The following is a 10,178-nucleotide window of genomic DNA, read 5'->3' as shown; positions in this document are numbered from 1 at the left end:
AGCTAAGTGGATTACTGCCAGAAGGTCTAAATACAATTTGCTTATTGAAGACCCTGACATTAAACAATTAAAACCGATCACTTCAAAAGAAATACTCTATGGCAACTTTCCCATTGAATGACTACCCATCTACTATTGTGGTCTATATCATTCTTTTAAGGAAATATGTCTAACCAGATGGATATTTGGTTATTGTAAAGTAGCGGCTTTGGCTGTGGTGGCCAGGGTGGGCAGATGATGGCCCACAGCAGAGGGCAGCAGAGGGCAGTAATGGTGGTTGAGCAGGAGAATCTGTCCCTCCCTCTTTTCATTCCTCTTTCCTTGGCCTTTCCTCCTTGACCTTTCCCCTTTTTTCCTCTCTCCATTCTCCAACTCCCTCTGTACTTATAGACTGTAAGCTCACTGTGGGCAGGGACTGTGTCTCATATTGTTCTATTGTACTCTAACAAGTGCTTAGTAGAGTGCTCTGCATACAGTAAGTGCTCAGTAAATACAACTGGCTGACTGACTCTCTTTCTATCTCCACTTCCTTGAAGCCAACCCTGTGCAGCCATGCAGTCTTGACCCTCTGCCAATCCAGTCACCTTTCTCATGCAACCGATACAGTTTTGTGTTTTCTAGGGGTGCTCTAGAAATATCTGGTCACTAATATTTCCTGGAAAGAGAATGGGCCTGGGAGCCAGCTGACCGAAATTGTAATCCCAGCCCCTTCCATTTGCCTGCCATTTGAACTTGGGCAAGTTACTTAAGTTTTCTGTGCCTCAGTTTCAATATCTGCAAATTGGGAATGAAATAGCTGTTCTCCTTCCTACCTAAACTGTGATCCCCATGTGGGACAGGCACTGTGTCTGATCTGACTGTGTTCTATCTACCTCAGTGATTAGCACAATTCTTGGCACGTAGTAAGCATTTAACATATACCACAATTAGTATTATTCCATAGCATTATTCTTCTAGAGAGGTCTTCCTCTTAAATGGCCAGACTGTCTAGGTCTGAAAATTGTTTGTGTTAGTGAGTGGATTCTGCAAACAAAGGTTTCCACTACGTCAAAATGCCACACCAAAAATGCACAGGCCTAGTTTAATGGGAGCACCATAAAATCAACCAATATTATTGTCAGGTTGCCAGTGGCCAATTTGGTACCCAGGATTATATTACAGGGTTCATGTGCTGGGGTCGCTAAGGGAATGATCACTCTAACTGAGTTAGAAACTAGATATTCTAGTTAGAAACTAGATACAGCATGCAATCAACAGGAAATCCAAGACTCAGCTATATAGCAAAAAACAACTATCCCCTCCCAATCCAGGTGTAGAGTTCTTCTACCACGAGATGATTAGTTTAATTCGGTGCTTCAGTCCATAACGAGGCAAACCGGCATGGGAGTCCCTGGTTTAAGAAGTCCCTTGGACTCATGCTGTCCCTGCCTCCTCTTCAGATGACAGCGAGCATTCATTCATTCAATTGTATTTATTGAGCAATTACTGTGTGCAGAGTACTGTACTAAGTGCTTGGGAAGTACAAGTCGGCAACATATAGAGACAGTCCCAACCTAACAACGGGCTCACAGTCTAGTAGGGGGAGACAAACAACAAAGCATGTAGAGAGGTGTCAAAATCGTCAGAACAAATAGTAATAATAATAATAATAATGGCATTTATTAAGTGCTTACTATGTGCAAAGCACTGTTCTAAGAGCTGGGGAGGTTACAAGGTGATCAGGTTGTCCCACATGGGACTCACAGTATTAATCCCCATTTGACAGATGTTAAGTGACTTGCCCAAAGTCACACAGCTGACAACTGGCAGAGCTGGGATTTGAACCCATGACCTCTGACTCCAAAGCCCGTGCTCTATTCACTGAGTCATGCTACTTCTCAAATAGAATTAAAGCTATATGCACATCATTAACAAAATAAATAAAATAATACAAGTAAAATGAATAGAGTAATAAATCTGTACAAATATATACAGGTGCTGGGGTAGGGGAAGAAGATAGGGTGGGCAGGATGGGAAGGAGGAGAGGAAGAAGGGGGCTCAGTCTGATAAGGGCTCCTGGAGGAGGTGAGCTTTCAGCAGGGCTTTGAAGGTAGGAGGAGGAAGTGAGCTAGCTTGGCGGATATGTGGAGGGAGGGCATTCTACGCCAGAGGAAGGATGTGGGCCAGAGGTCAACAGAGGGACAGGTGAGAACAAGGCACAGTGAGGAGGTTAGTGGCAGAGGAGTGGAGGCTGGGCTGTCGAAGGAGAGAAGGGAGGTGAGGTAGGAGGGGGCGAGGTGATGGAGAGCTTTGAAGCCGAGATTAAGGAGTTTTTGCTTGATTCGTAGGTTGACAGGCAATGACATGGGTCTCATTTTCCCCTCCTCTTATACTATTTTTGTTGACTGTGATATCGAGCTTCTTCCGGGTATGCCCGACTGTATTATTAACCAAATAATTTGCTCCGTTTTGTCAATTTGGGATGACAGTGAATTTTACTTTCTTCTCCAGTTTTCCTTTCTTCCCTAATCACTAAGCAGGTGATCCCTCCACCTTGGTAGGATGCAATAAGCAGAAGGCAGGGGATCATGTTTGTAAAGAGAGTTAGTTTAGGAAGTAGATTAGGAGTTGAGTTAATGCTAAAATGAGTTAATCTCAAGATGTAGGTCCAGGGGGCATGCTATTTTACCAAAAGATAGTCTAAGGAAGTGTGTCAGGGGTCACACTCATGACAGGGATCTCTTGCTTGGCCCATTTTCCTTCAACAGTCATATAAAATGCATCTTCACTGCAGCAGGTAATGTCTCTGGCCCCTTTTAAAAGATGTTTGCTGAAGTTAGGGCTTGCTCAGGAAACCTATTGGACTGTTAGAGAACTTTTGCTGGCCTGAATCAATGAAAATACACCTAGCTCAATCATATGATTTATATGAATTAGAATGACATTTAAAACTGGATGAAAGAATTTGATATAGTCTATGGGTAAGATTATTTATCATCTATGGATAACATCATTTTCTTTCGCCTATCCTCAGGAACACAGCATTCAGAAGAAGGACACTGAGATGTCAAAAAAGGACCATTCCCTTTTATTTTTAAGAGAAAATGAGACAAGAGAAAGGTCAGGTTGGAAAGGGTAAACAAGTTTTATTTTTTTGCTCTTTCATTCCTGGATTATTAGAAAATGGTGGACATGGAGCCTGCCATATGATTAAGGAGTTTTCTCCTGATTACTTTTTTCAGGGCATCCATTACAACCTTGTTCCTCAGACTGAGATCGTGGGGTTAGACATGGGACTCACAAAGGAATAAAAGACAGCAGTGATTTTTGACTCCTCTAGAGACTGCTTCGAGGTCACCTCAGATACATGCTGGAAACTGTCCCATAAAATACGATGATAGCTATCATGTGGAGCCACAGGTGGAGAACGCTCAGTGCCTTTCCTTCAGCAGAATGGACCCGCAAAATGGCACCAAAAATAAAAATGTACGATAAGAGAATTATTAGGATGGAGCTAGATAAAGTGAAGCCAGCAACAACAAACATTGCCATTTCTTTGATATAGGTAGCAGAGCAAGGCAGCATGATATGGGGTGGATCAGCACAGTAGAAATGATTGGTTGTCTTGGAGCTACAGAAAGATAAGTGGAACGTCAGTACTGTCTGGGAAAGGCCATTCAGGAGGCCAAAGGTGTAGGGAACAGCAACCCGGCAAAGGCAGGCATTCTTGGACATCTTGCTGCCATATTGTAGAAGGTAACAGATAGCCACAAAACGATCAATAGCCATTGTAGCAAGGATATAAAACTCGGTAATCACAAGGCCAATGAACAAAAGGCATTGCATAAAGCATCCAGCAGAAGAAATTGTCTTCTTCTCTGATAGAAATGCACTAGCATCTGAGAGGAGAAATTGGTAGAATAGCACAGACCCACGAAGGAGAAGTGGCTGAGGAAAAGGTACATGGGAGTGTGTAGTAGGGAGTCATCTTTGATTAGAAGGATCAGCCCCAGGTTCCCCACTAGAGTGACAAGGTAGGTCACCAGGAAGACCATGAAGAGGATGACCTGCAGCTCGGCTGTGATGCCAGTCCCAGGAGAACAAATTCCAATCCAGTAGTATAATTTTTAGGAAGCATTTCCTTATCATCTGCATTGCTCACTGAGATAGAGATTACAACAGAAGATGAGAAGCATCTTTGCTCAGGTTCAAATTGCTTTCTTCCACTTGTCTTGCTAATATGCACATGTACTATGGGCTATCTCTCTCTAGTTCACACATGCGGGCATGAATATTTACATCACCTCATACTAATTTTAATCCTTCCACTTGTACAGTGATTCAGTAAGAAAATTATGTTTCCTCATATCATTCTGAAGTCATGACTTGAAAGCCTATACTCAAAACTTGATAGAATTCAAGACAAAACTTGACAACTGACTCAGAACCTTATTTATTAAATAACATTTAGATACAGCTTGGAAGATAAATGACCATCACAGGGATTTCCTTTGATGCCTATAAAATCACAAGGGTCGAATGTCATATTAGAAAGCCAGAATTTAGAGATAATTTGAATTAAACCCATTTGAATATGGAGACTTCCTACCTTACATATTGATCAATGGGTTTGATCATTAATTTTTAAATAATTCTTTCCTCCCTGCGAAGATGATCAGAATGGATCAAATTATTAATAAAAAGCTTACTAGAGAGTTCTACCTATGTATTCAAGGTACACTTGGAGCTGATTTATTTTTCACATCTTTCTAAAGCCAATGAACCTAACTATTTTAACTAATTTTCAGGATGAAAACATACAGAAACACCTTGTCTTATGCTGTCGAGTCGTTTCCAACCCATAGTGACACCACGGACACGTATCTCCCAGAACACCCCACCTCCAATTTCAATCGTTCTGGTAGTGGATCTATAGAATTTTCTTGGTAAAAATACAGAAGTGGTTTAGCATTGCTACCTCCCATGCAGTAAAGTCGAGTCTCTGCCCTTGACTCTCTCCCATGCTGCTACTGCCCACCAAGGGTGAGTTTTGACTTGAAGCAGATTTCCTATCACTCGCTATCCACTGCCCAAGCTAGGAATAGAATGGGTAGGCCTCTGTTTGAATCTCCCTCCCGTAACCGAGACTGATAGAGTACTGGAAACCTTCCAGGTTTGACCCTGAGTGGGTTTGAAATACCTAAGGTGTACTTATTTTCAAACCAAATAAACCAAAATGGCCATACAAGGTACTGTGAATCACAGTACTGACTGTGACTTAAAGAAGTCCTCTAACCATGTTGAGCTGTTTCCAGATGGTCCAGGTGCTAAACCTTCCACATCAAATGGGTAGTATTAAACCCTCCCAGATAATTCATAAAGTCCTCCAAAGGACTGTTTCAGGGCTTCTACAAATGGAGGCAATGAGATTAAAAACAGAATTTCTCTTCTGTCATCAAGTTTCCAGTTGCCTAATGATTCAGCAACCTAGATTTAATAGCAACATCCCTTGTACATTTGTACATCTGTTTGACTGGAAATAGCAGACTTCTCCTAGAGTGGCTAGGGTTTACCTCACAGCAGAAAGCTTTATTCCAGCCTCTCTCTTCCTGGTGATAAAAGGCCTAACATCTAAAGGATGATGATAACAAAGAAAATCTCACAACCAGGCTTTAGGAATCTCAACATTAACAATTTAGAAAGAGGCAATACATGGATTTAGTAGAAAAAGGAGATTTAAGCAGCAAATATAGTGAATTACCTACATCTGGCAGTAGAGTGGTATTATTAATAACACTGCAGTGCCAGGAAGTCAAGCGATTTACATCTATTTCTTCCTCTAGAATGTTAGAAGCAATTATAATGCTACTCTTCTGGAAGCATCTTTGAGATGTAATGTCCCTGCGAAAAATAAAGTCAGATTCCTGCCCCATACTCCCTTACTTGCAGTGTTAGCACCAGGGGGCTGTTCATTACCCTTTCAAGGTTACAATTCATTCATTCATTCAATCGTACTTATTGAGCGCTTACTGTGTGCATAGTACTAAGCGCTTGGGAAGTACAAGTTGGCAACATATGGAGAAGTTCCCTACCCAATAACGGGTTCACAGGTTAGAAGGGGGAGACAGACAACAAAACAAAACGTGTGGACAGGTGTCAAGTCATCAGAATAAATAGAAGTAGAATAGAACAGAAACTTCTTTTTTTCTTGGCATTGACATTGATTAGACTCAAGCTTCTGATCCCACTTCTCACCAGATTACAATTATTGTGTGGGGTCCATTTACCCATGAGCATGGAATATGAAGCAGGACCCTTGGCAACTATAAATCAAACCCTTTTCTAGACTGTAAGCTCTTATGGTCAGGGAACATTCTGGCTAATTGTGTTGTATTGCCTGCTGTGTGACCTTGGGCAAGTCACTTCCCTTCTCTGTTTCTCAGTTACCTCATCTGTAAATTGGGGATTGAGACTTGAGACAGAGACTGGGTCCAACCGGATTTGTGGTAGAAGCACCCAAGTGCTTAGTACAGTGCTCTGCACATTGTAAGTGTTCAATAAATACCATTGATTGACTGATGTTCTCTACGGAATGCATTTACTCCTCCACACATGCATGATAATAATAATAATAATAATAATAATAATAATAATAATAATAATAATAATAATAACTTTGGTCTTTGTTAAGAATTTACTATGTGCCAAACACTGTTCTCAGCGCTGGGACAGACACAAGGAAATCAAATGTGACAAGCCTCTGTCCCTCATGGGGCTCACGGTCTTAATCCCCATTTTCCAGTTGTGGTAACGTAGGCACAGAGAAGTGAAGTGACTTGCCCAAGGTCATATAGCAGGCATGAGCTGGAGCAGGGATTAGAACGGATGACCACTGACTTCCAGGCTCGTGCTCTTTCTACTAGGCCATGCTGCCTCTACCACAAATTGGGTTGGACTTCTTTGGAGCTCACAGTCTCAATCCCCATTTTACAGATGAGGGAACTGAGGCAGAGAGAAGTGAAGTGACTTGCCCAAGGTCACACGGCAGACAAGTGTCAAAGTGGGAATTAGAACCCATGACCTTCTGATTCCCAGGCCCTTGCTCTATCACTGTGCCATGCTACTTCTCAACAGTGTTAACTACTAATGGATGTATTTTGCTAGATGGGAAGAATGGAGATGATTATGCAAATGTGGATGGAACTTAAGCCAATGAAATTGAGTTTTTCTGCATTTGGAAGATGGTATAACCGACCTATGGCTTATCATCCTCTCGACCAAAGTAAGACACAGTAGCACCTGAATTTAGGCTGAAAATGAATAGACTAGAGAGTGGTCCCAGAGTATTCATGGTGCTGGACAACCAGTATTTTCCCCGAGTCCCAGAACCACCCGTTATCTTCATGGCTCTATATCTGCCCTAGTCCATCAGGAACTAATAGAGGTCAAATCCAGGATCCATACTGGGTTTCTCCATAGCGCTAGTCACAGAGAGGCAGTCTGGGAGCTAGGTTGGACGACCAAACCTGCTATCTATCCCAGTTATTTCTCTTATTTGCTGTGGAGCTGGGGAGGCTGCAGGCTATCCCAGGAGTCTTGGTTCCAAGGGAGGCTCCCTGTAGACAGGACAGTCTCAGAGCAAGTGCACAAGTGTGCTGTGATGTCAAGGCAACGTTTTGGACAGTGATCCTCCTATTTGACATATTCCTCAAAAATTGACCACTTTCAAGTCAGCCTATTTAGATGACTATGCACTTTCCCAAATGTAACAAAACTCGACTTCAACACAGCTAAAAAAGTGGGGGAGGGAATTGTACTTTCCAAGCGTTTAGCACAGTGCTCTGCACACAGTAAGCGCTCAATAAATAAGATTTAATGAATGAATGAGGGAATCAGGTAGTGTGAGAACTTCCTCACCTCCACCCATCTCTCATGGGACCTTCCTCTCACCTCCACTCATCTCTCACTACAGCTGCAACTAGCCATTCCACCCAATATTGGTCAGGGGAAACCAAATCAAAAAGGTCAAATGAAGCCTAGCATTTTTTGTGCAGGTCATAGCTCAGCAAGTCATTGACATATTGTGTACCCCCTTAAAAGCACCCAGATGTTCATGGTGTCTCTAATGGGTTGCCCAATAAAGGTGTCCCTATGTGGGTGGGTTGGCATTGCCCCACTACCTTTTATTTTACCAAATATCAGGTTCAAATAACCACGAAGTATTCATTGGGCCTGTGTCTAGAATCAATTATTCCTGATGTTACTTTTAATCAAAGCAAAGGATAGGAAGATGCTTAATAAAAATGTAATTCCTAAGGTCTGATGGCAGTGCCACATCATTTTAAAAGTAAAACACTAATACAAATCTAAAATAGGAACTTATTAAAGATCAGGTTTTAATTTACTTTTTGACTTAGCTTATTAAACTGCAAAATGTGAATTTCCCAGTAAGTCCTTTTTTGTCTGCGTGGTTAATTTATTCCTAGAAATTCATTCTTAAACCAGAAAAGCCCTCTCTCTAACAATCAATCAATCATCTATCCTCATCATCAATGGTATTTGTTGAGTGCTTAGTTTGTGCAGACCACCGTTCTAAATGCCTGGGAAAGCACAACATAGTTGACAGCCAAGTTCCCTGCCCACAATGAGCTTACAATCTAGAGTGGGAGGCAGACATTAATATAAATATTTAGTTTTCAGTGGTATTCACTGAATACTGAATACTGAATAGAGAAGCAGCATGGCTCAGTGGAAAGAGCACGGGCTTTGGAGTCAGAGGTCATGAGTTCGAATCCCGGCTCCACCACATGCCTGCTGTGTGACCTTGGGCAAGTCACTTCACTTCTCTGAGCCTCAGTTACCTCATCTGTAAAATAGGGATTAAGACTGTGAGCCCCGCGTGGGACAACCTGATCACCTTGTATCCCCCCAGCGCTTAGAACAGTGCTTTGCACATAGTAAGCGCTAAATAAATGCCATAATAATAATAATAATAATAATAATAATAATAATTATTATTATTATTATTCACTGAATGCTAACTGTGTGCAGAGCACTATACTAAGAGCTTGTAAGAGTACAATACAACAGAGTTGGTGCACATTTCCCTGCAGAGCCACTCCTATTGAGTTTCAGGAAATTATTTCCCCTTAAGACGGGGTGCCATTTATAAGAGATGTATTTGGTCTCCAAAACCAGTCCTTTCCCTTCCTTCTTCCCTAGCTAGTGTCTTGCGATCTTCCTGATGCTTTGAAATGGCCCAGGCAGACCCCAAGTGAGGAAGTAGTGGCTACCGCCAAGATTCTCACTGCAGGACTTTCTATAAACAACTGGCATCCTTAGGATGAGTTTCCTTTGGAATAATTAAGTGGTAACCCAGGAAGATTAAGGGACTTGCCATGGTTTGACCAGAAAGTTTGTGACTGAACATGGCTAACCATAAACAACCCCTTCATTTTCTTCCACTGCAACATGAAGAATCGTTTTTGGATGGGCCTATCATGATCTTGACTGTGCCTGCTGCATAGTCTTTTCAGCCCCTCAACTACTCATAGGTGAATTTCACTGTCAGTGGCCTCTTCTTTGAATGATAAGGGCAGCTATACACTTAATTCACCAAGACTCGCTGCATCACCTCTGCATGCTATGAAAATCATCACCAAGACTCGCTGCATCACCTCTGCATGCTATGAAAATCACCACAGAAAGAGCTTTACCCACCAGATTGTTAACTCCTTGAGGACAGAGGTAACTTTTATCAACTCTATCTTATGGTTCTCTCCCAAGTTTTGAGCTCAGTGTTCTTCACACAGTAAACACTCACTAAATACCAGGCCTTCCCAGACTGAGACTCCTCCTTCCTCTCCCCTTCCTCCCCCTCTCCATCCCCCCCACCTTACCTCCTTCCCTTCCCCACAGCACCTGTATATATGTATATATGTTTGTATGTATTTGTTACTCTATTTATTTATTTTACTTGTACATATTTATTCTATTTATTTTATTTTGTTAATATGTTTTGTTTTGTTCTCTGTCTCCCCCTTCTAGACTGTGAGCCCACTGTTAGGTAGGGACCGTCTCTATATTTTGCCAACTTGTACTTCCCAAGTGCTTAGTAAAGTGCTCTGCACACAGTAAGTGCTCAATAAATGCGATTGAATGAATGAAATGAATGAAATACCAGTCATCAACTGACAAAC

General features: G+C 41.9%; 1 pseudogene; it reads right to left on the bottom strand.

The window, feature by feature from the left end:
- Positions 1–3,155: 3,155 nt before the first annotated feature.
- LOC119921470 lies at positions 3,156–4,117 on the bottom strand (annotated as a pseudogene).
- Positions 4,118–10,178: the final 6,061 nt, after the last annotated feature.

The sequence above is a fragment of the Tachyglossus aculeatus genome (assembly GCF_015852505.1).
Source record: "Tachyglossus aculeatus isolate mTacAcu1 chromosome 12 unlocalized genomic scaffold, mTacAcu1.pri SUPER_6_unloc_2, whole genome shotgun sequence".
Classification (NCBI taxonomy): Eukaryota; Metazoa; Chordata; class Mammalia; order Monotremata; family Tachyglossidae; genus Tachyglossus; species Tachyglossus aculeatus.
The sequence above is the reverse complement of the archived record's forward strand: the minus strand, read 5'-3'. Positions and strand labels throughout refer to the sequence as shown.